This window comes from Mobula hypostoma, chromosome 20 (genome assembly GCF_963921235.1).
Source record: "Mobula hypostoma chromosome 20, sMobHyp1.1, whole genome shotgun sequence".
Classification (NCBI taxonomy): Eukaryota; Metazoa; Chordata; class Chondrichthyes; order Myliobatiformes; family Myliobatidae; genus Mobula; species Mobula hypostoma.
The window spans coordinates 52,954,527-52,982,210 of NC_086116.1; the positions used below are offsets into that span (position 1 = coordinate 52,954,527).

At 44.5% G+C, this 27,684-nt stretch overlaps 1 protein-coding gene across 1 annotated transcript in view; it reads left to right on the forward strand.

Moving 5' to 3' along the window:
* The first annotated feature begins 1,038 nt into the window (after positions 1 to 1,038).
* LOC134359533 (golgin subfamily B member 1-like) overlaps positions 1,039 to 27,684 on the forward strand; it is a 111,942-nt gene continuing 85,296 nt past the window's right edge. Inside the window, exon 1 of the mRNA XM_063072935.1 lies at positions 1,039 to 1,231. The gene's annotated coding sequence lies outside the window, so the exon portion shown is untranslated. The remainder of the gene's footprint in view (positions 1,232 to 27,684) is intronic.

A 27,684-nucleotide genomic window follows, 5' to 3' on the forward strand; every position in this document is an offset into this window, starting at 1 on the left:
TTCCTGCACCTATTGTCTATTGTTTATGATACGGAGATTGGTGAAGGGTGGGTGGTGTTGAGGAAGCAGGTAGGCTGCAGAAGGACTTAGACAGATTAGGAGAATGGGCAAGAGAGCGGCAAATGAAATACAATACAGAAAAATGCATGGTCATGCACTTTGTTAGTAGAAATAAATGTGCAGAATATTTTCTTAATGGGGAGAAAATCCAAAAATCTGAGATTCAAAGGAACTTGGGAGTCCTTGTGCAGAACACCCTAAAGGTTAACTTGCAGGTAGAATCGGTGGTGAGGAAGGCAAATGCAATGCCTTCACTGAAATGCATTCATTTCAAGAGGTCTAGAATACAAGAGCAGGGATATGATGCTGAGGGTTTATAAGGCACTGGCGAGGCCTCACCTTGAGTATTGAGAACAGTTCTTGGCTCCTAATCTATAAAAGATGTGCTGGCATTGGAGAGTGTTCAGAGGAGGTTCAGAAGGATGATTCCGGGAATGAAAGGGTTATCATACCAGGAACGTTTGATGACTCTGGGTCTGTGGTCGCTGGAATTCAGAAGGATGAGGGGGGAGATCTTATTGAAACCTTTCGAATGTTGAAATGATCTTTCCCATGGTGAGGGAATCAGAGCCAAGAAAGCACGGAGATAGTCCTTAACATGGAGAGACGTCCATTTAAAACAGAGATGCGGACAAACTTCTTTCGCCAGTAGGCAGTGAATTTGTGGAATTTATTACCACAGGCAGCTGTGGACGCCGGGTCGTTGGGGTTTTTAAAGCAGCGGTTGAAAAGTTCTTGATTGGGCAAGGCTTATGGGGAGAAGGCTGGGGAGCAGTGCCGGGGGTGGGGGAGAGAAAGGATCGGCCACGATTAGATGGCGGAGCAGACTCGATGGGCCAAATGGCCTAATTCTGCCCCTAAGTTTTACGGTCTATACAACTTGGTATTGTATTTCGCAGTTCCAGTAGCTGGGCTGGTGTCCGAGTTGCTATGGGAACAGTCCCGGAAGGATAGTCCGATTGAGAAGTTTTGGTTCCGGGTGGCGGTGCTGCTGATGTGGCTGTTGTTTGTTCGCAAGTGGCGGAATTGAGCTGGACGATCACTGAAGGAAGGCTCGGGTATCGCTGACTGTCGGCCTGGCCCGGTCGGCAGCAGACCCACGGAATCTGCAGATCGGCTTCCTGCCAAGGACTGGGCGGAAACTTGGCGACTGCCCAGAGAGCGGACTCCGGTAAAGCTGGGGAGGGGCGGCGGGCCCGACGATAGACAGTTTATCCGAGAGGGTGGGAGAGTGGGTCATCCAGACATGGAGGTTGGTGAGGAACGTGGTCACAGACGGGGGTGGTGGTGTTAAGTTTGATATCTAGGCACCGTGGGGTTGCTGGAGCAGAGTGGTCATCGACAGGCTGTGGCGGGGAGGGGTAGTGTCATCTAGAGTTTGCTGGGTGGGGATTGCTATCCAGAAACTGGGGGTGGAGGTGAAAGGTGGTTCACCTAGAAACCCGAATTTGGTGCTGCAGGGAATCTTGCTTGTGACGATCCTGGTGGGTGGTCCCGCTGTCAGACTGTTGGAGTACTTGCCAGGAGAGTGGGTCTCACAGGCATTTCATGACAAGCAACACACATCAAAGTTGCTGGTGAACGCAGCAGGCCAGGCAGCATCTCTAGGAAGAGGTACAGTCGACGTTTCAGGCCGAGACCCTTCGTCAGGACTAACTGAAGGAAGAGTGAGTAAGAGATTTGAAAGGGGGAGGGGGAGATCCAAAATGATAGGAGAAGACAGGAGGGGAAGAGAGGGAGCCAAGAGCTGGACAGGTGATAGGCAAAAGGGATACGAGAGGATCATGGGACCGGAGGCCCAGGGAGAAAGAAAGGGGAAGGGGGAAGCCCAGAGGATGGGCAATAACATGGGGTACCAGGGGGAGGTGGGGCATTAGCGGAAGTTAGAGAAGTCGATGTTCATGCCATCAGGTTGGAGGCTACCCAGATGGAATATAAGGTGTTGTTCCTCCAACCTGAGTGTGGCTTCATCTTTACAGTAGAGGAGGCCGTGGATAGACATATCAGAACCTGATGGCATGAACATTGACTTCTCTAACTTCTGTTAATGCCCCACCTCCCCCTCGCACCCCATCCGTTATTGCCCATCCTCTGGGCTTCCCCCTCTTTCTTTCTCCCTAGGCCTCCCGTCCCATAGTCCTCTCATATCTCTTTTGCCAATCAACTGTCCAGCTCTTGGCTCCATCCCTCCCCCTCCTGTCTTCTCCTATCATTTTGGCTCTCCCCTCCCCCTCCCACTTTCAAATCTTTTACTAGCTCTTCTTTCAGTTAGCCCAGACGAAGGGTCTTGGCCCGAAACGTCGACTGTACCTCTTCCTAGAGATGCTGCCTGGCCTGCTGCTTTCACCAGCAACCTTTATGTGTGTTGCTTGAAATTCCAGCATCTGCAGATTTCCTGGTACTTGAGGCACAAGCTCCCTTATTTGGCCTGATTTGGATGGGAGGGGGGTCTAGGGCAGCCCAGATTGCAGAGCCTATGATGTGGTTCTGTCAGATGGTAAAGCCGAGGAACGGTTAACTGTGAAATCAGTCGCAGATTTCTGAACTTGGGTATTGTGGGAGTGGTTAACCAGAGTCTGGACTGGAGAGGACCAAATTTGATACCAAAACTGGTGTGATTATATGTACAGGATGACCGTTAGTCACTTCAGGACTGCAGCCTAGAGCTTGGGCAGTGGGAATTCACCCAGATACTTGAACTTTGGGAGGGGCTGATCATCTTGACATCAGGACCTGGGCGCTGTGTGTGGTTTTCAAGGCAGACATAGAGAGTCCATGGAGAATTTGACAGGTGACAGGAGGTATGATGAGAACTTCAGACATCTTTAAACATATACACCAGATGCTCAATGGTTAGCGGTAGAAGTGGTGGAAGGATACTAGAGCCCAAGCGGGTGTCCCTCTGATAATAGATCTTATGAATGATGGCAAAGGAGGTCACAAAGATGCCAGTGATTGGGAGGATTGTGAGTGTCCTGAATTCCAGAGTCCCTGGAGGTTGTGGGCCCACCCTGCTACAGAATCTGGAATGCAGAGGTGTACAGTGTTGAGCTTAGCTGTCAGTGGGGAGCATGTCTCCCAAATATCAGAACTGGGAATTAGGTTCTGTTTTGAGGGATAACTGAGATACTTTTGCTCTGGTGGAGGGGATCACTTGGACACCAGAACAAGAGGATTAGGTAGGTATGGGCGTACAAAGTCACTGCAATACCAGAGCCTTGGAGAACAGAGATATTGAGTTCAACCCACAGAGTAAGCTTGCATATGCAGAGAGTAGGTGCACCTAGCACATGGAGGGGATGTGAATTATTTGGATATCAGACCCTGGAGTTTTGGGGACTGCTAGAACGTTGGGCATGAGAAAAGCCTAGAGCCCGAGTAATAAGAAGGGGCAGTTGTGTCTTGTTGACAAACTACACAGTAATGTTGGCTGAGTGATTTTGGTAGCTGTGGTCTTTGCTACCTCTCATTGTTCTCCAGCTGCTGATCTGCATTCAGAGTGGCTGTACTGTTGGTCTTGTTGAGCTCTGCCAGTTCTGACTATCCCAGTGGTGTCATCATTTATGTTCATAGTATGTCTTTCATCTCCCAATACACCTGACTGCAAAAGCCAACTCTAGTGAATGGGGAAACAGTTATGTTATCTGGAATTGCTGGAATTGGGGGAGTCTAATGGGTGGAATCCGAGAAAGAAGCGAAAGCAGATTTCTGTTTAGATTGTGGTTGTGGGTATTTCTTAGACCCTGTGGGTGTTATCTGTAGGTCAACGTACATCAGATTGAACCACAAACCATCATGGGTTCTCTTACTATCTCTTCTGTCAGTTAGTCCTGACGAAAGGTCTCAGCCTGAAACGTCGACTGTACCTCTTCCTATAGATGCTGCCTGGCCTGCGTTCACCAGCAATTTTTATGTGTGTTGCCATCATAGTTTTGGCTGAAATAAGACTATCTTGCTAATAATGTCCACATTTTATGTGGGTTAGTTCTTTAGTTGTAATATTTGTGGTTTTTACTGCAACAGGTTCAATGTTCAAAGTACAAGAATTTTGTGATTCTTCACCAGGTACAGCAGGGATTGAGAGTTCAAATTCCACCATGGTACAATGTGAAAATGTAATCAGCAATTTTGCTCATTTTTGAGCTATAAATACAAATTCCAAGCTGGTTCACTAATTTCATTGACCAGAACATTAATGTGGCTTAAGACCTTAGACTATTATAACTCACCAATCACAAATACTTTAAGAAGTCCCACTGTTTCAATCCACACTCTTTCAATCCAATCTGCATTCTTAAATTACAGCATACGGGGATCCCCAGCATATGTGCTGTAGGTGAAATATGACACCCCCTATCCCGCATGCTTGCACTCCTGTGGGTTCCTTTATATCTCCTGAGGGGAAAAAAATGGCAGAAGGAATATAATGTGGAAAGCTTAGGTTATCCACTTTAGTAGAAAAAAAAGTAGAAAGGTAGTTTTATTTTAATGGTGATAGATTGGAAGGTGTCAGTGTTCAGAGAGACCTGGACACTATTGTACCAAAAATCGGGTTCAGTAAACAATTGAGAAGGCAAGCATGATGATGACCTTTAATACAAGTACAGGAGTAGTGGTACCTTGTATAGGGTGTGGTGAGACTGCATCTGGGATATTCCAAGCAGTCCGATTCACTTGCCTAAGAAAGGGTCTAATTGCAAGGGAGAAAGATCAGTGTAGGCTCATCAAATTGATTCCAGAAAAGGTGACTTTATTTTAAAAGAAGTGAAGCAGACTAAGAGTGTACTTCTGAGGTTAGAAGAATGAAAATTTATACTGAAATATACAAAGCTCTTACGGGGTTTGACAGCGTAGATGTACAGTTGTTGCTTTCCTTGGCTATGGTGTCGAGTTTAACTTCAAATTTATGGTCATCTGACTGTAAATATATACAACCACATGGAACAACGTTCATCCAGACTACGGCGCATCCACAGAATATATATCACATATAGCACATAAACCAGAATACTACCATAACTTAATAAAATTTAATTCAAAATGCAAGTCGTGCACAGCACAGGTAAACTACAGTTAACAGCTCACTGTCCTGGTGGTGAGACCTTGGTGGTGGCAGGCTATTTGCTAGTCTCACAGCCTGAGGGGAAAAACGCTGTTCCCCAGCCTTGCAGTCCTAGTTCTGATATTCTTGTACCTCCTTCCTGATGGTAGTGGGTCAAGGAGATTGTGGGGCGGGTGGTAGGGATCCTCAGCAATGCTTTTGACCTCTTTTCTGCAAAGCACCTGGTAAATGTCACAAATAAGGGAGAAAGGAGACCCAGTGTTCCTGTCAGTGGATTTTACTATCCCCTGTAGGGTCTTACTGTTGTCTTGCAGCTTCTGTACCACACAATGATGCAGACAGACAGGGCACTTTCAATGATGCTGCTGTAGAAAGTTGTTAGGTTGAGGGCGGGGCACTTTTCTAACTCCTCTCTGGAGGCTAACCACTGTAATATGATAAGCGAGCTTGATGATACGTTTTGAGCTAGATCTAGCAGTGCTGTTGTGAGTTAGCAGCAGGTTGAGCACACAGCCCTGGAGGGCACCAGTGCTTGACACGATGGAGCTTGAGATGTTGCTGCCAACTCATGCTGACTGGGTTCCTTCCATCAAGAAGGCCAAGATCCAGTTACAGAAAGGGTGGTTGAGTCCCAAAGAGAACAGTTTACCCACCAGCCTCTGAGGGACGATCATGTTAAATGTCAAGCTGAAGTCTACGAACAACATCCTGGCATTTGAGGGTGCGACAGGCTGGAGTGGAGGGCCGAGGCTGTGGTATCGTTAGTGGACCATTTTGAGTAGTAGGAGACTGGAAAGGGTCCAGTGTAGCTGGAAGGTGTGACTTTATATGATCCATTACCAGCCATTCAAAGCACTTCATGATTGTTGAGGTTGGTGCTACTGGATGGTAAACAGGGCAGTTACCATCACTCTCTTGGGCACTGAAATGATAGTGGCTGCCTTGAAGCCTGCAGGGACAGTAGACTGTTTCAAAGAGATATTAAAGATTTTCAGTAAGATCTCTGTTAGCTGGGCCACACAGTCCCTTGGCACCTGACCAGGTATGTTGTCAGCCGCACAGCTTTGCGTGGGTTTTACATGGCTAAGATCCTCCTTACCTCCGCTGCAGCCAACCAGGGTGCCTGTCCCTTAGGGGAAGAGGGGACATTCCTCAATGTCGCATCATTCATTGCATCCAATTGTGGAAGGAAGGCATTCATCTCATCAGGAAATGAAGCATTGCTGTCGTTGACACTAGTGTGGACTTACAATCCGTTATGGTTTGTATTCCTTGACATAAGGCGGGAGGAGAAGATGGCAGCACGACACAGTGCAGGCAGCTCTCCGGTGAAATATTGTATTTGTAAGTAGGATACTGTTCACAGTTCTGATTTGATGGAGACAGACGTGAGAAGCACAGAGGAACATCTGGAGAAATTTCTGAAATGCCTGGTTCGCTGCCGCTGCTACAATGCGATCGAGAATCTCCGGAGGGAAGGCCCCAAAATCCCCGGCTTTGCCTGCTGCTGGTGACTGAGGCTGGGGTCGAAGCGTTCGGCAGAGATGGTGCTCGGTACTCGGTGTCGGAGGGCTGATCTGAGCTCGAAGTTTTCGGACGACTCAGAGTTGGACTGTGGTCGGGCATGGCAGGGAGAGTTTTCTTCCTTCTCCCGTCTGCATGAGATGTGGGACTTTCGAGAGACTTTGAACTTTTTTACTGTGCCATGGCCTGTTCTTCATCAAGTTATGGTATTGTTTGCACTATTGTTACTATATGCTATAATTATGTGGTTTTTGTTAGTTTTTCAGTCTTGGTCTGTGATATCACACAGGAGGAATATTGTTTCATTTCTTAGTGCATGCATTACTAAATGACAATAAAAGAGGACTGCATGTCCTCTTTGCTTTTCTGATGCCACGAGAAAGCATGGCTCTTGCTGACTTTAGAGTCGTCCTGTCACCCAATCTGAAGGCAGCATTCCAATTGCTCAGCAGAGCATGAACCTTTGCAGTCAGCAATGGTTTCTGGTTTGCCCTGGCAGTGTAGTGTTAATCACAGTAATGTCTAAATCTAGGAGTTAAGGCTGATTTATACTTTTGCGTATGGGCTACGCCGTAGGCCTGATTTATACTTTTGCGTAGCCCTACGCTGTAGGGAGCATGCATAGTTGTGTCTGTGTCGCTCTGCAATTCACCGCCAAAACACCACTGTGTTGAGTTTCTTTGTGAGGGACATGGACGAGGAAATGCATTTCAAATATTTTCGGATGTCGGCAGGTAGACTTGGCAATTTGGTTCATCCTCTCCAACCACTTATTTTGCATCAGCGTACAGACGTGGTGGAGAAAAGCAACCAGAAATGCGTATGAGGAAATACGATGCTACCAAGTGGACCAATCACAGTTTCTGCAGTCTGCGTCGCCGCGACGCGTGAGTTACATTTTTGGGAGGTGCATGTCACCCTACGGCATAGGGTTTGGCATAGGATACGCGGTACCTACGGCGTACATTTGACGCACAAGTATAAATCGGCCTTTACTGTCTCAATATAAAGGATGCGTCATTCACAATAGTTGAAAAGGAAAAGCAGGGGATCCCATCCTGGGATTCACTGAACCCTTGCATAATGGTATTTGTCCATGGTGTAAAAAAATGGTTGGGAACCCCTGATCTAAAGGATAGTGATTCCATAGAATTCTCTGCACAAGAGGATTGTGGAAGCCCAGTTGCTGAGTATACTCAGGACAAATCAATATCTTTTTAGATTGAAAGGAATCAATGATATGAGGTCAGTGCAACGAAATGGCAGTGATATAAAAGACTAGGCATGATGTTATTGAATGGTAGAAGAGGCAGAGGGTTTGAATAATATACTGCTGCTGTTATTTATCATTTTAAAAAAAATAATTTGTCCCTAGAGATGATTCCACTATCAAAGTATTAAGCAGGTTCTTAATCTTCTCTGACCAAGTCCAGCAGGCTGCATAGTTGTAAAACATATGAAAAGTAGTTTGGATGTTTTTGTTTTCCTATGTTAAGGTTGATATTGGTGCATAAACAAATGACTTCCTTCTGTACTGTATCATTCTTTTAGTAGAAATCTTTTCGAGGACTTAAGTTGAAAGGGAAAGGTGGAGTGTGGTGAGAGTGTGAAATGCGCTGCCAGCAGAAGTGGTGGATGTGGGTTTGATTTTAACATACAAGAGAAACTTGGATAAGCGGATGCAATAGGGTCTTTTAAGAGGCTTCTGGATAGGTACATGGAACTTAGAAAAATAGTGGGCTCTAGGTAACCTTAGGTAATTTCTAAAGTAAGTACATGTTTGGCACAGCATTGTGGGCCGAAGGGCCTGTATTGTGCTGTAGGTTTTCAATGTTTCTAAGCACATGGATGGGTGAGTCTTGGAGAGCTGATTCTGTAAGTGGTTCAGGTGCAGGCTGATGAGACTAGGCACAGGTTCGATGAGCTGAAGGGCCCATTTCTGTTCTGAGGTGTGCTATGACTAAATCATAGCTGGTGTATAAAATTGTCTAATTCAGAAAGTATAGTGACTGTTTATTGGGAAATGTAGTTGTTAGAGATCTGTCTCCAATGCATGCTATAGGTATAGGTACTTGATTTGTTCTGTAAGCTACAGTAAATCACTTGCCCAGAGTTGCACTTTGTCTTATTGCTGGCATTTATTGACATCTGGAGAATTTCCAGTACTATCCCTGGAAACAGACCCAATTCAGTTTTGTGTACATCTGTGCTGGTCTTTCATGTGTTTGAGAGTGTGGTTAAAATATAACTGAAAAGCTGGACCCTGCTGCCAGCTTTCATTTGTCTAAATAATTTGGATAGTTAACTTAAAACCAGAGTTTGAGAGAGGAAAGAATTGATTAGTGCTTCAGCAATGTGTGCTAAAACCTGAGTGCTAATGCTCATTATGCTGTTGCTGCCCCTTTTCTTTCCAGTTGAGCAAATTATACTGAATTTACAGTACAGCAACCTAATTAACCGATGGTCTTTATATTCTACATGTCGCCTTCCATTCTGTCTACATTGCCTCAGTCCTCTAGCATACTTTGAATTTCTTTTCTCATATTTATCTTTATGAATGTTTTGGGCTAAGGTATTTATCCCAGTAACTTCCTTGGGTAGCAATAGCCAGGTTATAACTAATGTGTAGAGTATTTATGTATGTAACATGCAAACAATCCATATTGACAGTTGTTAGTTTATTTATAATTTTTTAAAGATTTTCATGACATAAGTAATTATTTACTTTCTTGGAAGAAACAGAGTTACCTATTTGTATTTCAGAAAACTAAGTATCTATCTGTTAGAGTTCCATTCTTCCAAAATTTTTCTTCCACCCCCAATCCCTCTCCCCCTCTTACTCCAGAAGGAAAATCAAATGCTGTTAACATTTAGCCAGTCAGGCAAAATCTGTGAAAATAAAAACAAGGTCAAAGACCCGTCATCGTAATTGGAAAACAAAAAAAACAAGTTAATTTGAATTGCAGAGAGATAGGGAAGGAATGCATAAAACTGGTGACTGTCAGGAGAGGGAGAGGGAAAGGGAATGGGAATAGGCAGACAGTTCAGTTCAGCCCTGTAGCCTTTAATAACAAATATACTGCTAGCGGGGATGACCTATCAGGGGAAAGCCACAGCAACTGGGTCTCTGGTACAGGTTCTGGCTCTAGCAGCAGAAGGGAAGTGAAGGGGAGGAAAGAGGACAGCGGTAGGGATAGGGGATTCTATAGTTATTGGAACAGGCAGGAGATTCTGTAAGTGTGAAAGAAACTCCTGGATGGTATGTTGCCTCCCAGGTACAAGGGTAAAAAGACATCTCATATCGGGTCATAGTATTCTTAAGGGAGATGGTGAGCAGCTAGAAGTCGTGGTACACATTGATTCCAGCAACATAGGTAGGGAAAGAGGAAGTTCTGAAGAGTGAAAAGAGTGGGACCTCCGGGGTAGTAATTTCTGGATTGATGCCTATGCCCTGTGCCAGTGAGGGTAAGAATGGATGATATGGCAGATGAATGTGTGGCTGAAGAATTGGTGCAGGGAGCAGGGTTTCAGATTTGTGGATCACTGGGATCCCTTCTGGGGAAGCTATGACCTGTACAAAAGGGATGGGTTATACCTGAACCTGAGAGGGACCAATGTCCTTGTGGGCAGGTTTGGTAGAACTGTTATGGGGGATTTAATCTAGATTTGCAAGGGAATGGGAACCAGAGTGATAGGTCAGATGATGGAGCATTTGCTGTAAAGGTAGATGCAGTGTGCAGAGACACTATGAGGAAAGATAGGCAATGTAGAGGGCAAAAAAGCTTAAAAGCAGTTGAAATGTCTACTTTAATCTGACAAGCATTAGGAGCAGGGGTGGTAAACTCAGAGCAGGGGTTTATGCCATGGACCCATTAAGCAAGGGGTCTGTGGAACCCAGGCTGGGAACCCCAGGTCTCAGAATATGGATCAGTACATGGAATTTTGACATTTTGGCCTTGGTTGGCTCAAGGGCAGAATTAGCTCTGGATGTTCCAGGGTTTAGACGTTTCAAAAGGGTCAGGGACAGGGAAGTAAAAGAGATAGTGGCATTGCTTATCAGGGATAGTATCACAGCTGAGAAAGGGAGTACATCTTGGAGGGATCATCTACTGAGTTATTGTAGGTGGAAGTCACAAACAGGAAGGGAGGAATCACTCAAGGGAGTATTCTGTAGATTGCCACCCACCACATATAGCAGCAGGACACAGAAGCGCATTAAGAGGCAGATTTTGGAAAGGTGCAGAAATAACAGTTGTTGTTGTCATGGGCGACTTCAACTGGTCTAATATTGTTTGGCACCTCTTTAGCGAAAAAGGTTTAGATGAGGTGTCTATGTGGCTAGGTTGACTAGAACAGAGGCTGTACTGAATCTGCTTCTAGGTAATGAACCCAGTCAAATGACAGATGTCTTGGTGGAATGAGCATTTTGGAGACATTGACCACAGTTCACTGACCTTTGTCATAGCCTTGGATAGGGATAGGAGCAGATAGTATGGAAAATTATTTGATCGGGGAAGGGCGAATTATGATGCTATTAGGCAGGAACTTGGATTACATAAGAACATAAGAAATAGGAGCAGGAGTAGACCATCCAGCCCACCAAGCCTGCCCCGCCATTCAGTAAGATCATGACTGGTCTGTCTGCAACCTCAGCTCCATCTACCTGCCTTTTCCCCATAACCCTTAATTCCCTTACTACGTAAAAACCTATGTAACAGTTTCTTAAATATATTTAGTGAGGAAGTCTCAACTGCTCTCCTGGGCAGAGAATTCCACAGATTCACCGGTCTCTGGGGAAAAACAGTTTCTCCTCATCTCCGTCCTAAATCTTCTCCCCTGAATCTTGAGGCAATGTCCCCTAGTTCTAGTCTCACCTACCAATGGAAACAACTTTCCTACTTCTGTCTTATCTAACCTTCTCAAAATTTTGTATGTTTCTATAAGATCCCCTCTCATTCTTCTGAACTCCAGAGAGTATAGTCCCAGGCGACTCAATCTCTCCCCATAGGTTAACCCCTTCATCCCTGGAATCAACCTGGTGAACCTCCTCTGCACTGCCTCCAAAGCCAGTATATCCTTCCTCAAGTATGGAGACCAGAACTGCACACAGTACTCCAGATGCAGCCTCACCAGTACCCTGTATAGTTGCAGCATGACCTCCCTGCTCTTGAATTCAATCCCTCTCGCAATGAAGGCCAACATTCGTTTGCCTTCTTAATAACTTGTTGTACCTGCAAGCCAACTTTTTGCGATTCAGGAACAAGCACTTTCAAGTCCCTCTGCACAACAGCATGCTGTAATCTTTCACCATTTAAATAATAATCTGCTCTTCTGTTATTCCTTCCATAGTGGATGATCGCGCATTTACCAATGTTGTATTCCATCCGCCAGACCTTGGCCCACTCACTTAACCTATCTAAGTCCCTCTGCAGACTCTCCACATCCTCTGTACAATTTGCTTTTATTACAAATTGGGAACAGATGTAGTTGGGGAAATGTGGAGATAGTTTAGGGAGCACTTGCATGGGGTTTTGAATAGGTTTGTCCCACTGGGGTGGGGAAAAGATGGTAGGGTAAAGGAACTATGAATGACAAGAGACATGGAACTTCCAGACACTAGAATACTGTAGCACTGTACAGGCCCTTCGGCCCTCGATGTTGTGCCGACCTATATATTCCTAAAAAAAAAGTACTAAACCCACACTACCTCGTAACCCTCTATTTTTCTTTCATCCATGTGCCTGTCCAAGAGGCTCTTAAATACCCCTAATGTTTTAACCTCCACCACCATCCCTGGCGAGTCATTCCAGGCAAGTCAGGGGTCCCAGGACAGATCCTTGCGGCACTCCACTAGTGACGGACCTCCAAGCAGAATACCTTCCTTCCACTACTACCCTCTGCTTTCTTCTTGTAAGCCAATTTTTTAAAAAAATATAATTTTAAAAAGTGAATACATGAAAAGATAATGTCTACCCTCTCCCCTCCCCTTAACCCTTCCCCCCCGATATATACTCCTACCTGAAAAAAAAAGAAAGAAGAAAAAGAAAGAACTGCCTGGATATTGGAAGGTTTCCACATGCTCCATGGGATTCAAAATAAATTTAGTATATTTATTTATTACCTTCCCCAATGGACCAAGATCTTTATCATCGGAGCAACTAAATATGCCATCCTATCTTTTGTAAATAAAGGCGCCAAATATTCAAAAATGTTTCATATTTATCTCTTAAATTATAAGTAATTTTTGCGAGTGGAAAATCATCCACTTTGTTAGGAATAATAGAAGAGCAGATTATTATTTAAATGGTGAAAGATGGAACCAGAGGAAGATGGAGAGCAGACAAGGAGTTATTGTGAGAGGGACAGAGAGAGAAAAGGGGGGTGGGGGGAAAAGATAGAATAATAAATAAATAAATAAATTAGAGATGGGGTACGAGGGGGAGGTGGGGCATTAACAGAAGTTAGAGAAGTCAAAGTTCATGGCATCAGGTTGGAGACTACCCAGACAGAATATAAGGTGTTGTTCCTCCAATCTGAGTGTGGCTTCATCTTGACAGGTGAGGAGGCCATGGATAGACATATCAGAATGGGAATGGGACGCGGAATTAAAATGTGTGGCCACTGGGAGATCCTGCTTTCTGTGGCGGACAGAGCGGACAATATTTTCTCTGCTTTTTCTGGTGGACAATACTTTGATTTATGAATGCCAGGATGCCAAAAGCTTTCTTTACAATCCTGTCTACCTGTGATGCCACTTTCAGGGAATTATGTATCTGTACTCCCAGATCCCTTTGTTCCTCCGCACTCCTCAGTGCCCTTCCATTCACTGTGTATGTCCTACCTTGATTTGTCCTTCCAAAATGCAACACCTCACACTTGTCTGCATTAACTTCCATCTGTCATTTTCTGGCCCATTTTTCCAGTTGGTCCAGATCCCTTTGCAAGCTTTGAAAGCCTTCCTTGCTCTCGGCAATGCCTCCAATCTTAGTGTCATCAGCAAACTTGCTGATCCAATTTACCACATTATCATCTGGATCATTGGTATAGACAACATATAACAGTGGTCCCAGCACAGATCCCTGAGGCACACCACTAGTCACAGGGATCCACTGCCACGCTCTCTTCTCCCACACAGACAATTTCAAATCCAGTTTACAACCTCTCCATGGATACCCAGTGTCTAAACCTTCTGAACTAACCTCCCACGTGGGACCTTGTCAAAGGCCTTACTAAAGTCCATGTAGACAACATCCACAGCCTTTCCTTCATCTACTTTCTTGGTAACCACCTCAAACAACTCGACAAGATTCGTTAATCATGATCTACCACACACAAAGCCGTGCTGACTATCCCTAATCAGCCCTTGGCTGTCCAAATACTTGTATGTCCGATCTCTCAGAACACCTTCCAATAATTTACCTACTACTGATGTCAGGCTCACTGGCCTGTAATTACCTGGTTTACTTTTGGAGCCTTTTTTAAACATTGGGACAACATGAGTTACCCTCCAATCCTCCGGCACCGCACCCGTGGCTAAGGACATTTTAAATATTTTTGCCAGGGCCCCTGCAATTTCTACACTAGTCTCTCTCAAGGTCCGAGGAAATATCATATCAGGCCTGGTGGATTTATCTACCTTTATTCGCTGTAAGGCAGCAAGCACCTCCTCCTCTTTAATCTCTACATGTTCCATGACACTACTGCTTGTTTCCCTTCCTTCCATATACGCTATGCCGGTTTCCTAAGTAAATACTGATGCAAAACAACTGTTTAAGATGGAGTGAGAGCAGATTCACATCTGCTCTCACTCCACCCTCCCGCCATCCCACTAGGAAAAGGGTTTCCCTGGTCCTCACCTACCACCCCACCAGCCTCGGGGTCCAACATATTATTCTCCGTAACTTCCGCCACCTCCAACAGGATCCCACCATTAAGCACATCTTTCCCTCCCCGCCCCCCGCTTTCTGCAAGAATCGCTCCCTACGTGGCTCCCTTGACCATTTGTCCCCCCCATTCCTCCCCACTGATCTCCCTCCTGGCACTTATCCTTGTAAGCGGAACAAGTGCTACACATGCCCTTACACTTCCTCCCTCAATACTATTCAAGGCCCCAGACAGTCCTTCCAGGTGAGGCGACACTTCACCTGTGAGTCGGCTAGGGTGATATACTACGTCCGGTGCTCCCGATGTGGCCTTCTATATATTGGCAAGACCCGACGCAGACTGGGAGATCAATTCGCTGAACACCTACGCTCTGTCCGCCAGAGAAAGCAGGATCTCCCAGTGGCCACACATTTTAATTCCACATCCCATTCCCATTCTGACATGTCTATCCACGGCCTCCTCTACTGTAAAGATGAAGCCACACTCAGTTTGGAGGAACAACACCTTATATTCCGTCTGGGTAGCCTCCAACCTGATGGCATGAACATTGACTTCTCTAACTTCCGCTAATGCCCCACCTCCCCCTCGTACCCCATCTGTTACTTATATACACACATTCTTTCTCTCACTCTCCTTTTTCTCCCTCTGTCCCTCTGACTATACCCCTTGCCCATCCTCTGGGTTCCCCCTTTCTTTCTCCCTAGGCCTCCCGTCCCATGATCCTCTCATATCCCTTTTGCCAATCACCTGTCCAGCTCTTGGCTACATCCCTCCCCCTCCTGTCTTCTCCTATCATTTTGGATTTCCCTCTCCCCCTCCCCCTCCCCCTCCCACTTTTAAATCTCTTACTAGCTCTTTCTTCAGTTAGTCCTGACAAAGGGTCCCGGCCTGAAACGTCGACTATACCTCTTCCTAGAGATGCTGCCTGACCTGCTGTGTTCACCAGCAACTTTGATGTGTGTTGCTTGAATTTCCAACATCTGCAGAATTCCTCGTGTTTGCGTGTTTAAGATCTCACCAATCTCGTGAGGCTGCACACGTAGATGACCACTCTGATCTTCTCGGGGACCAATTTTGTCCCTTACTATCCTTTTACTCTTAATGTACTTGTAGCAACCCTTCGGGTTTACCTTCACATTATCTGCCAAGGCAACCTCATGTCTTCTTTTTGCCTTCCTGATTTCCTCCTTCAGTATTTTCTTACATTTTCTATACCCTTCAAGTACCTCATTTGTTCCTTGTTGCCTATACCTGTTATACACCTGTCTCTTTTTTTTAACCAGATCGCCAATATCCCTTGAAAACCAAGGTTCCCTATGCCTATTGACTTTGCCTTTAATCCTGGCAGGAACATGCAAACTCTGCACTCTCAAAATTTCGCCTTTGAAGGCCTTCCACTGGACACATCCTTGCCAGAAAACAACTTATCCCAATCCACTCTTCCTTTCTCATTTCCACAAAATTGGCCCTTCTCCAATTTAGAACCTCAACTCGAGGACCAGACCTATCCTTATCCATAATTAATTTGAAACTAATGACATTATTGTCACTGGACCCAAAATGTTCACCTACACATACTTCTGTCACCTGACCTGACTGGTTCTCTAACAGGAGATCAAGTATTGCATCCTCTCTGGTTGGTACCTCTATATATTGATTTAAAAAACTTTCCTGAACACATTTGACAAACTCTAAGCCATCTAGCCCTTTCACAGTGTGGGAGTCCCAATCAATATGTGGAAAGTTAAAATCCCCTACTATTACAACATTGTTTCTTACATCAGTCTTCTATCTCTCTACAGATTTGCTCCTCCAGTTCTCTCTGACTATTGGGTGGTCTATAATACAACCCTTTTAGTGTGGTCACACCTTTTCTGTTCCTCAGCTCCACCCATATGGCCTCTGTAGACGAGCCCTCTGGGCTGTCCTGTCTATGCACAGCTGTGATATTTTCCCTGACTAGTAATGCCACTCCTCCCCCTTTCATCCCTTCCCCTCTATCACGTCTGAAACAACAGAACCCCGGAACATTAAGCTGCCAGTCCTGCCCCTCCTGCAACCAAGTCTCACTAATAGCAATAATGTCGTAATCCCACATGCCAATCCACGCCTAAAACTCATCTGCCTTACCTACAATACTCCTTGCATTGAAGTAGATGCACCTGAGAACATTTCTATCACATAAAAACCTTTGATTTCTGTCTGTACATGCAGTCCTTGCATGACCTTTATCCTCCTCCACCTCACTATCTGCTCTAACACTCTGGTTCCCCTCCCCCTCCAAACCTAGTTTAAACCCCCCGGAGCAGCACTAGCAAATTTACCTGCAAGGATGTTAGTCCCCCTCCAGTTCAGGTGAAAACCATCCAGTCGGAACAGGTGCCACCTTCCCTGGAACAAAGCCCAATTGTACAGAAACATGAAGCCCTCCCTCCTGCACCATTTCCTTAGCCACGTTTTTAGCTGCATTATCTTCCCATTTCTAGCCTCATTAACACGTGGCACGGGTAACATTCCTGAGATTGCAACCCTGGAGGTCCTGTCCTTCAACTTTGCACCTAACTCCCTAAACTCTCTTTGCAGGACCTCTTCCTCCTTCCTATCCACGTCATTGGTCCCTACATGGACCACGACATCCGGCTGCTCACCCTCCCTCTTGAGAATACCGAGAACTCGATCCAAGGTATCGCGGACCCTGGCACCAGGGAGGCAACAGACCATCCAGGATTCTCGATCTCTCCCACAGATATTGAATCCCTTAACACTACTGCTCTCCTCTTTTCCCTCCTTCCTTTCTGAGCTGAGGGTCCAGTCTCGGTGCCAGAGACGCGACCACTGCAACTTGTTCCTGGTAGGTCGTCCCCAACAACAGTATCCAAAACGGTATGCTTATTGTTGATGGGAACGGCCACAGGGGTGCTCTGCTCTTTCTGTCTATTCCCCTTCCCTCTCCTGACAGTCACCCAGCTACCTGCCTTCTGACTTTTAGGGCTGACTGTCTCCCTGAAACTCCTGTCTATTTCTGCCTCTGCATCATCAATGATCCAAAGTTCATCCAGCTCCAGCTCCAGTTCCCTAACTCGGTTTGTCAGGAGCTGCAGCTGGATGCACCTTTTACAGGTGTAGTCATCAGGGACAATTGAGCTGTCCCTGACTTCCCACATACTGCATACGGAGCACTCGACTGCCCTAACTGCTGCCTCCATTACCTACTCCTAAGTTAATTAAATTAATTACAGGAACTTACCCTGCCTTAACTCACTGGGAGCAAGCTCATCCTCAGCCTCTGCTCGCCAAAGCCTCTCGACCCAAAGCCTCAAAGCTCCACTCCTACCCTGAGCCACTCACACACTGGCCGCTCCTCATCAGTTACCCCTCCTTTGTCCCTGCCAATTATCTCAAGTACTCACTCCCTCTAATCAACTAATCAACACTCTCTTCAGTTGCCCTCCACGCTCCTTTTAAAGCACACTCACCTCAGCTCCTCAGCTGCTTCCCAGCACTCAGTGCTCTCCCGAGCTCCGAGCTCCTCCTCCTGCTGCTGATTAGGGATAGTCTAATGTCTTTGTGAGGGGCAAGTTGTGTCTTGCGAGCCTGATTGAGTTCCTTGAGGAAGTGACAAAACAAATTAATGAAGGTAGAATGGTGGATGTAGTGTACGTGGGTTTTAGTAAAGTGTTTGGCAAGGTTCCACATGGTAGGCTCGTTGAGAAAGACAGAAGGAATGGGATCCTGGGAAACTTGGCTCTGTGGATTTAGAATTGGCTTGTCCATGGAAGGCAGAGGTTCATAGTAGATGGAGGGTATTCTGCTTGGACGGCAGCAACTAGTGATGTTCCACAAGCATCAGTTTTGGGACCCCTGCTCTTTGAGATCTTTATAAATGACTTGGACGAGTAAGTGGGTTAGTAAGTTTGCAGATGACATTAATGTTGGTAGAGTTTCAGATAGTCTGGACAGTTGTAGGTTAAAACAAGTTATTGACAGGATGTTGAGCTGGGCTGAGAAGTGGCAGATGGAGTTCAACCTGAAACAGTGTGAAATGATTAATTTTGGAAAATCAAATTTCAAAGCAGAGAACAGGTGAATGGCGGGATTCTTAGCAGTGTGGAATAACAGGAAGATCTTGGGATCCATGCCCTTAGATCTCTCAAGGTTACCATGAATGTTGATGGGGTTATTATACTTTATACTTTATAGTCGCCAAACAATTGGTACTAGAACGTACAATCATCACAGCGATATTTGATTCTGCGCTTCGCACTCCCTGGATTACAAATATTAAATATTAAAAATAGTTAAAATTAGTAAATATTAAAAATTTAAATTATAAATCATAAATAGAAAATAGAAAAATGGGAAGTAAGGTAGCACAAACAACCGAGAGGCAGGTCCGGATATTTGGAGGGTACGGCCCAGATCCGGGTCAGGATCCGTTCAGCAGTCTTATCACAGAAAGAAGCTGTTCCCAAATCAGGCTGTACGAGTCTTCAAGCTCCTGAGCCTTCTCCCGGAGGGAAGAGGGACGAAAAGTGTGTTGGCTGGCTGGGTCGTGTCCTTGATTATCCTGGCAGAACTGCTCCGACAGCGTGCAGTGTAAAGTGAGTCCAAAGACGGAAGATTGCTTTGTGTGGTGTGCTGCGCTGTGTTCACGATCTTCTGCAGCTTCTTTCGGTCTTGGACAGGACAACTTCCATACCAGGTTGTGACGCACCCTAGAAGAATGCTTTCTACGGTGCATCTATAAAAATTAGTGAGGGTTTTAGGGGACAGGCCAGCTTTCTTTAGTTTTCTCAGGAAGTAAAGGCACTGGTGGGCCTTTAAGGTGTATGGTGTGATGGCCTTCATTAGTTAGATTGAGTTCAAGATTACCTTATGGCTCTTGAACTCAATCCCAATATAATGTTACAACTCTGTAAAGCTAGTTGGACAACACTTGGAGTATTTTGTTCAGTTCTGGTCACCTAATTACAGGGAGGATGTGGAAGCACACTTACCAGGATACTGCCTGGATTAGAGAGCATATCTTGTGCGGACAGGTTGAACAAGCTAGAGATTTTGTTTTTGGAGTGAGGGGGATGAGAGGTGACTTAGAGGTATACATGATGATGAGAGGCATAGATACAGTTGGCAACCAGCACCTTTTTCCGAGGGCAGAAATAGCTAATACAAATATGATTGGAACAAAATGTGGAGGGGATATGTGAGCAACACACATCAAAGTTGCTGGTGAACGCAGCAGGCCGGGCAGCATCTCTAGGAAGAGGTACAGTTGATGTTTCAAGCCGAGACCCTTCGTCAGGACTAATATTCAACATATTCCGTCTGGGTACCCTCCAACCTGATGGCATGAACATTGACTTCTCTAACTTCCGCTAATGCCCCACCTCCCCCTCGTACCCCATGTATTATTTATTTTTATACACACATTCTTTCTCTCACTCTCCTTTTTCTCCCTCTGTCCCCCTGACTGTACCTCTTGCCCATCCTCTGGGGTCCCCCCCCACCCCTTTTCCTTCTCCCTGGGCCTCCTGTCCCATGATCCTCTCATATCCCTTTTGCCAATCACCTGTCCAACTCTTGGCTCCATCCCTCCCCCTCCTGTCTTCTCCTATCATTTTGGATCTTCCCCTCCCCCTCCCACTTTCAAATCTCTTACTCACTCTTCCTTCAGTTAGTCCTGACGAAGGGTCTCGGCCTGAAACGTCGACTGCACCTCTTCCTAGAGATGCTGCCTGGCCTGCTGCGTTCACCAGCAACTTTGATGTGTGTTGCTTGAATTTCCAGCATCTGCAGAATCCCTGTTGTTGTGAGGTAATATGTGAAGTGGATTTTTTAAAATAGAGTGGTGGGTGTATGAAATGCGCCGCCAACGGTGGTGGTAGATGCTTATACATTAAGGACATTTGAAAGAATCTTAGACAGGCACATAGATAAAAGACAAGTGGAAGGCTATGTGGGAGAGGAGGGTTAGATTGAGACAACATAGTGGGCTGAAGGGTCTGTACTGTGCTGTACTGTTCTATGTTCAAAGTAAATTTATTATTGAAGTACATTTATTATTAAGTCACCATATACTACTCTGAGGTTCATTTTCTTGTGGGCATTCACAATGTGATGTGAGGAGAGGGTCTCCATTGGTCAGAGCTGACCATAGTTATTGCATCCTAGCTGTCTAGATACGCAAGCCTGGGCAGTACAATATGGAGAGCAAGCTGTTGTCCATGTAGCAAGCTCCCTCTCTCCATGCATCTGATGAACCCAGAGGAATGGCAGAGACCAATACAGTTTGGTATCAGCAACTTCGCAGGAGATGCCAGTCATCATTGAACTCAATGTAGGACTGCCTTAGGGACTCCAGCATCTGGATTTTTCCCCATTAGGGTTTACTCCTGAAGTCTTCCCCATTAGTGGGTATAGCTGCAAGGCAGTGGAGGTTTGAGATCAGGGTTTTTCTTCTAGATGAGCTGCCAACCATGGCTAACAAGCTCCAACTGCCTGAAGCGACTGGTTTTAAGGCATCAGTAACCTGCTTTCGTCCCTTCTCCTGTCAGTAGAAAAGGTTCTGCCGGGCTTAATAGCTAAGCCACACCTGAAGTCCTGGAGCTGGATTTGGTTGTCAGAGACTAGTTGAGGCATATGCCATTGGGAGCATTTGATATGTAGTGGGAACTTGACCCCGTTACCACCTCTGGCTATGACAACCTTAAGGAACCATAGAACAAAGAAATACAATAGAATCAATGCAAAAATACTCACAAAAACTGACAACCAATGTGCAAATGAAAACAAATTGTGCAAATTAAAACACGATAATGATAGTAAATAAATAATATTGAGGACAGGAGTTACAGAATCCTTGAAAGTGAGTCCATCAGTTCAGTGTTGAGTGAAGTTATCCACACTGGTTCAGGAGCCTGCTGGTCGAAGGATTTCCTGAACTTGGTGGTGTGGGACCCAAGGCTCATATACCTCCCCCATGGCAGCAGCAAGAAGAGAGCATGGCCTTAATGTTGAACTCCTTCATGTTATAACTGATGATCTAGAACCATTGGAGGGTGAAGCCACAATTGTCAGTTTACAGAGCTGCCCAATTCATAGATGGCGAGGAGGTAAGCTGCAGTATGTGAAGACAAATCAAAAGAGTCAGAGAAGGACAAAGCTTCCGCCAGGTGGGCATTCCTGGAAGAGAAGTGGCAGTGAAATCAGTGATAATGAAATGTTGGAAATCAAAGTTTAAAAACTAAAAATCCTTGAAATACCTAGCAACACTGGAAGGAGAAATAGTGTTAATGTTTCAAGTGAAGGTCAGAACTGCAGTGCCTACAAAAAGTATTCACCCCTTGGAAGTTTTCATGTTTTATTGTTTTATAACATTGAATCACAGTGGATTTAATTTGGCTTTTTTTAACACTGAACAACGGAAAATACATTTCGTGTCAAAGTGAAAATAAATTTCTACAAATTGGTCTAAATCTATCACAGTTATTAAACACAAAATAATTGATTACAGAATTACTCACCTCTTGAAGTCAGTATGTATTTAGTAAATGCACCTTTGGCAGCAATTACAGCCTTGAGTCTGTGTGGTTAGGTCTCTATCAGCTTTGCACATCTGGACACTGAAATTTTTCCCCAGTCTTTACAAAACTGCTCAAGCCCTGTCGGATTGTATGGGGATCATGAGTGAACAGCCCTTTTCAAGTCCAGCACAAATTCTCAATTAGATTGAGGTCTGGATTCTGACTTGGCCATTGTTGCTTTTAATCCATTCCCATGTAGCTTTGGCTTTGTGCTTGGAGTCATTGTCTTGCTGAAAAATCAACTCGTCTCCCAAGTTGCAGTTCTCTTGCAGACTGCATCAGGTTTTCCTCCAGGAATTCCCTGTATCTTGTTGCATTCATTTTACTGTCTACCTTAACAAGCCTTCCAGGGCCTGCTGCAGTGAAGCATCCCCACAGTATGATGCAGCCACCACTATGCTTCACAGTCGGAATGGTGTGTTTTTGATGATTTAGCGTTCAGCCTGATGGCCAAGCAGCTCAATTTTGGTTTCATCAGACCATAGTACATTTTTCCAGCTGACTTCAGAGTCTCCCACATGCCTTCTGGCAGACTCTAGCCAAGATTTCATGTGAGCTTTTTTCAACAGTGGCTTTCTGTTTGCCGCTCTCCCATAAGCTGCAACTGATGAAGCGCCCAGGCAACAGTTATATGCACAGTCTCTCCCATCTCATCCACTGAAGCTTGTAACTCCTCCAGAGTTGTTATAGGTGTCTTGGTGGCTTCCCTCACAAGTCCCTTTCTTGCACGGTCACTCAGTTTTTGAGGATGGCCTGCTCTAGGCAGATTTGCAGCTGTGCCATGTTCTTTCCATTTCTTGATGACTGACTTGACTGTACTCTGAGGGATATTCAGCGACTTGGAAATGTTTTCATATCCTTCTCCTGACTTGAACTTTTCAATAACCTTTTCACAGAGTTATTTGGAGTTTTTTTTGCCTTTATAGTGTAGTTTTTTGCCACCATACTGACTCACCAGCAGTTGGACCTTCCAAATAATGCGCATTTTTACAATCAATTGAAACACCTTGACTGTATGCAGGTGATCTCCATTTAAATAATTATGTGACTTCTGAAACCAATTGACTGCACCAGTGATGATTTGATGTGTCATATTAAAGGCAGTGATCACTACCCAGTTTTGTGTTCAGTGGGTGAAAGAATTGAAGTAAGACCAGGTGGCGGAACCCCAAAGTGGGTGTTTGAAAAAGCTGATTGGGGTAAGTTCCAGAAGTTGAGTGAAGAAGGGTTGACAAAGATTGATATTTCTGGAAATGTAGATGAATTAAACAGTCAGGTGACTTCAGCAATTATCATGGCAACAGAAGGATCTATACCTAGGAGTAAAAATAGGATGTATAGAAAACTGGTACCATGGTGGACAGAGGAATGTTGTCAGGCTGTAAAAAACAGAAATAGAGCATTCAGGCTAGTTAAAAGAACCTGCAATATGCAGCATTTGGTTCAATATAAGAAAGCACAGGCAGTGGTGAGAAGAACTATACGTCAAGCTAAAAGGGCAAGTTGGAGGAGTTTTTGCGACAAGGTAGGAAGAACAACACCTGTGGGAGAGATATGGGGAATGATTAAGAGGATGGGAGGAGATAGAAGGGAATGGGAATATCCAGTAATGATATCTGAGGAGGAAACTGCAGTCTCCAGTAGGGATAAGGCTGAGGTCATGGCCAAGTCATTTGTACTGATACACAGTTCAGAAAATTTGTCTGAAGAAGGGAGAAGAAGAAGGGAAAGAATAATGAACCAACACCCAGGTGTGTTAAGCAGGAGGGAAGGAACAGATGATATAATTAATGATCCATTTACATTAGCAGAAATGGTGAGAGCAATAAAGAGATTGAGACCAACCTCCCAAGGGAAAGATCTGATATGCTCTGTGATGCTAAAAAAATCTAGGAGAAGGAGCACTCTTGAAGTTGCTACATTTTTATGACAGAGTGTGGGAGGAGGGAAGATTACCAAGTGCATGGAAAGAAGCAGTAGTAATTCCAATAAGGAAGCCTGGCAAGGATCTGTCAAAACCCACTAGCTACAGACCAATTGCATTAACATCAAGTATATGTAAGATAATGGAAAGGATGATAACAGAAAGGTTATCATATGAGCTTGAGAAAAGGGGAATGCTGGCAAGTTATCAGAGTGGTTTTAGAAAGGGAAGGAATTCCATGGACTCAGTGATTATGTTAGAGACTGAAATAAGGAAGGCCCAGGCAAATAGAGAGTCAGTAGTGGCAGTGTTCTTTGACATTGAAAAAGCCTATGATATGATGTGGAAGGAAGGATTATTAATTAAACTGCACAAGATGGGGGTTGGTGGGAGAGTTTTTAATTGGATTAAAGATTTTTTGTTTGGTAGAAAAATTCAAGTTCGGATTGGATCAGAATTATCAAAACAGTACATAGTGGAAAATGGCACACCTCAAGGTAGTGTGATTAGCCCGTTACTTTTCATGATTATGATCAATGATGTCTTCACAAAGGTACCAGTGGATATAGGTAGGTCACTGTTTGCGGATGATGGGGCCTTGTGGAAAAGAGGCAGGAACATGGACTATATAATCAGGAAACTACAAGAAGCAATTGATGAAGTGGTGGAGTGGGGTTATGATTGGGGATGTAGATTTTCAGTAGATAAAACTCAAACTGTATTTTTTACCAGGAAAAGGGTTGAGGTAGGGAAGAAGTTAAGGATGTATGGGGTTGAATTAGAAAGGGTTACATCATTTAAATTTCTGGGAGTTATATTTGATTCACGATTAACATGGGCAGACCATATCAGGAAAGTTGAGGAGAAATGTAAAAAAGTAATAAATGTGATGAGATGTTTGACTGGTAGGGAATGGGGAGCAAGTTGTTCAGCTTTGAAGAGAATGTATGTGGCTTTAGTAAGATCTGTATTGGATTATGGAAATATAGTATATGGATCAGCAGCTTGGTCTCTTATAAGGAAACTGGATGTGATTCAGGCTCAGGCCTTGAGAGTGTGCAGTGGGGCTTTTAAAACGTCACCAGTGTCAGCCCTACAGGTAGAAATGGGAATAATGCCTTTGGAACTAAGAAGGATGCAACTGATGGCAAACTACTGGGCTAACTTGCAGGGGCACAATGATTCTCACCCTACTAAAGGAGTGTTGCAGGAGTGCTGGGAAAATGGGAGGTTTCAGAGGGATACCTTTAGTCGGGTAGGGAATGATATCGCGAAAGAATGTGGAGTGTTTGATCTGAGGATAAGTCCTTCAGTAGTTTATCCGGTTGTAGCTCCATGGAAACTTGTATGGCCTGACATAGACTGGCATTTGTTAGAGGTAAAAAGGAAAGAAAGATATAAAACAGATTTGGTAAATGCATTTAACTGTCATGTGATGGAAAAGTATAGTGATTATACTCACATTTATACAGATGGTGCGAAGGAACCTGAAACAGGAATGACAGGGTTTGGGGTGGTAATACCAACAAAAGAAATTGGAATCAGCAGAAGAACATCTAATAAGTTAGGGGTGTTTACAGTGTAGATGCTGGCAGTGTTGGTTGCGTTGCAATGGGTGCAGAAAGCCAGACCATCCAAAGCATTGATATGTTCAGATTCATCCTCAGTTCTAGCAAGTTTAAGGTCTTTTCACACAAACAGTCGGCAAGATGTACTTTATGAAGTCCTTCAGTTAGTTACAAGAATTGCAAATCAGGGAGGTCAGGTAAAATTTCTATGGGTTCCAGCACATGTAGGGGTGAAGGGGAATGAGTGGGTGGATGAGTTGGCAAAGAGGGCGTTAAAGAAAGAAAATGTGGAAATGCACATTAGTATCAGTAAAGCAGAGGTTAAGTGTGTAATCTGGGAAAAAGTCATCCGAATGTGGCAAGAAAGATGGGACAGGGAGGGGAAAGGGAGGCATCTATATCAAATACAAAAGAGTGTTGCAGTTACTAGGGTAGGTAGTGGATACAGAAGAGAGGAAACTGTGGACTAGGTTAAGGCTGGGGCATTGTGCATTAAACAACACATTGAAAATGATAGGGAAACACCAGACAGGATTGTGTGAGGAATGTCAGGAAGAGGAGTCAGTAGAACATGTAGTTCTGAGTTGCAGGAAGTATGGGATACAGAGAGAGATGATGAGAATTAAACTAAGGGAGTTGGGGATGCAGGAATTCACATTAAAAGGGTTGCTGGGCATGGGTGAGAGAGCACAAGTCCTGGTATTTTTAGCGTTTTTAAGGGGTACAGGGGTTTTTTATAGAATATGACGAATAAACAGGAATAGGATACTAGGATGGTCAAAGATGGGAGGGTGAAGTGTAGGTTTGTGTGTGTGTGTGTGTGTGTGATTGGGCGAAGGGATTTAGAATGTATGTCTAGTGCACATTCTGGAGTAGAGGGTGGCAGTAATGCACCATTAAGCTGGATGCCAACCACCGTAAAACAAGATACAGACAGACAGATCAATTTGTAGAGAAATGCTTTCACTTTGACATGAAAGTCTCTCTCTGTTGATCAGTGTCAAAAAAAGCCAGATTAAATCCGCTGTGATTCAATGTTGTAAAGCAATAAGACATGAAAATTTCTGGGGGGGGTGGGTGGGGTTTGAATACTTCTATAGGCACTGTATGTTCATAACTCAGTAACTATAGCCTAATCAGAACCAGTTTTATTATCGCCAGCATGTGTCATGCAATTTGTTAACTTGGCAGCAGCAGCAGTTCAATGCAATACATAATATAGAAGAAGAAAAAAGAATAATAAATAAATAAATCAATTATAGTATATGTATATTGAATAGATTAAAATCATGCAAAAAAACAGAAATAATACATATTAAAAAAGTGAGTAGTGTTCATGGGTTCAATGTCCATTTAGGAATTGGATGGCAGTGGGGAAGAAGCTGTTCCTGAATTGCTGAGTGTGTGCCTTCAGGCTTCTGTACCTCCTACCTGATTATAACAGTGAGAAAAGGGCATGCCCTGGGTGCTGGAGGTCCTTAATAATGGACGCTGCCTTTCTGAGACACTGCTTCTTGAAGATGTCATGGGTACTTTGTAGGCTAGTACCCAAGATGGACACGACAAAACTTACAGCCCTTTGCAGCTTCTTTTGGTCCTGTGCAGTAGCCCTCCCCCCCTCCAACAAAACCAGACAGTGATACAGCCTGTCAGAATGCTCTCCACGGTACATCTATAGAAGGTTTTGAGTGTATTTGAGTGTATTTGTTGACATGTCAAATCTCTTCAAACTCCTAATGAAGTATAGTCGCTGTCTTGCCTTCTTTATAACTGCATCAATATGTTGGGACCAGGTTAGGTCTACAGAGATCTTGACACCTAGGAACCTGAAACTGCTCACTCTCTCCACTTCTGATCCCTCTATGAGGATTGGTATGTGTTCCTTTGTCTTGCCTTTCCCTGAAGTTCACATTCGGCTCTTTCATCTTACTGACGTTGAGTGCCAGGTTGTTGCTGTGGCATATCTCGCTCCTGTACAGCCTCTTGTCTCCATCTGAGATTCTACCAACAATGGTTATATTATCAGCAAATTTATAGATGGTGTTTGAGCTATGCCTAGTCACACAGTCATGGGTAGAG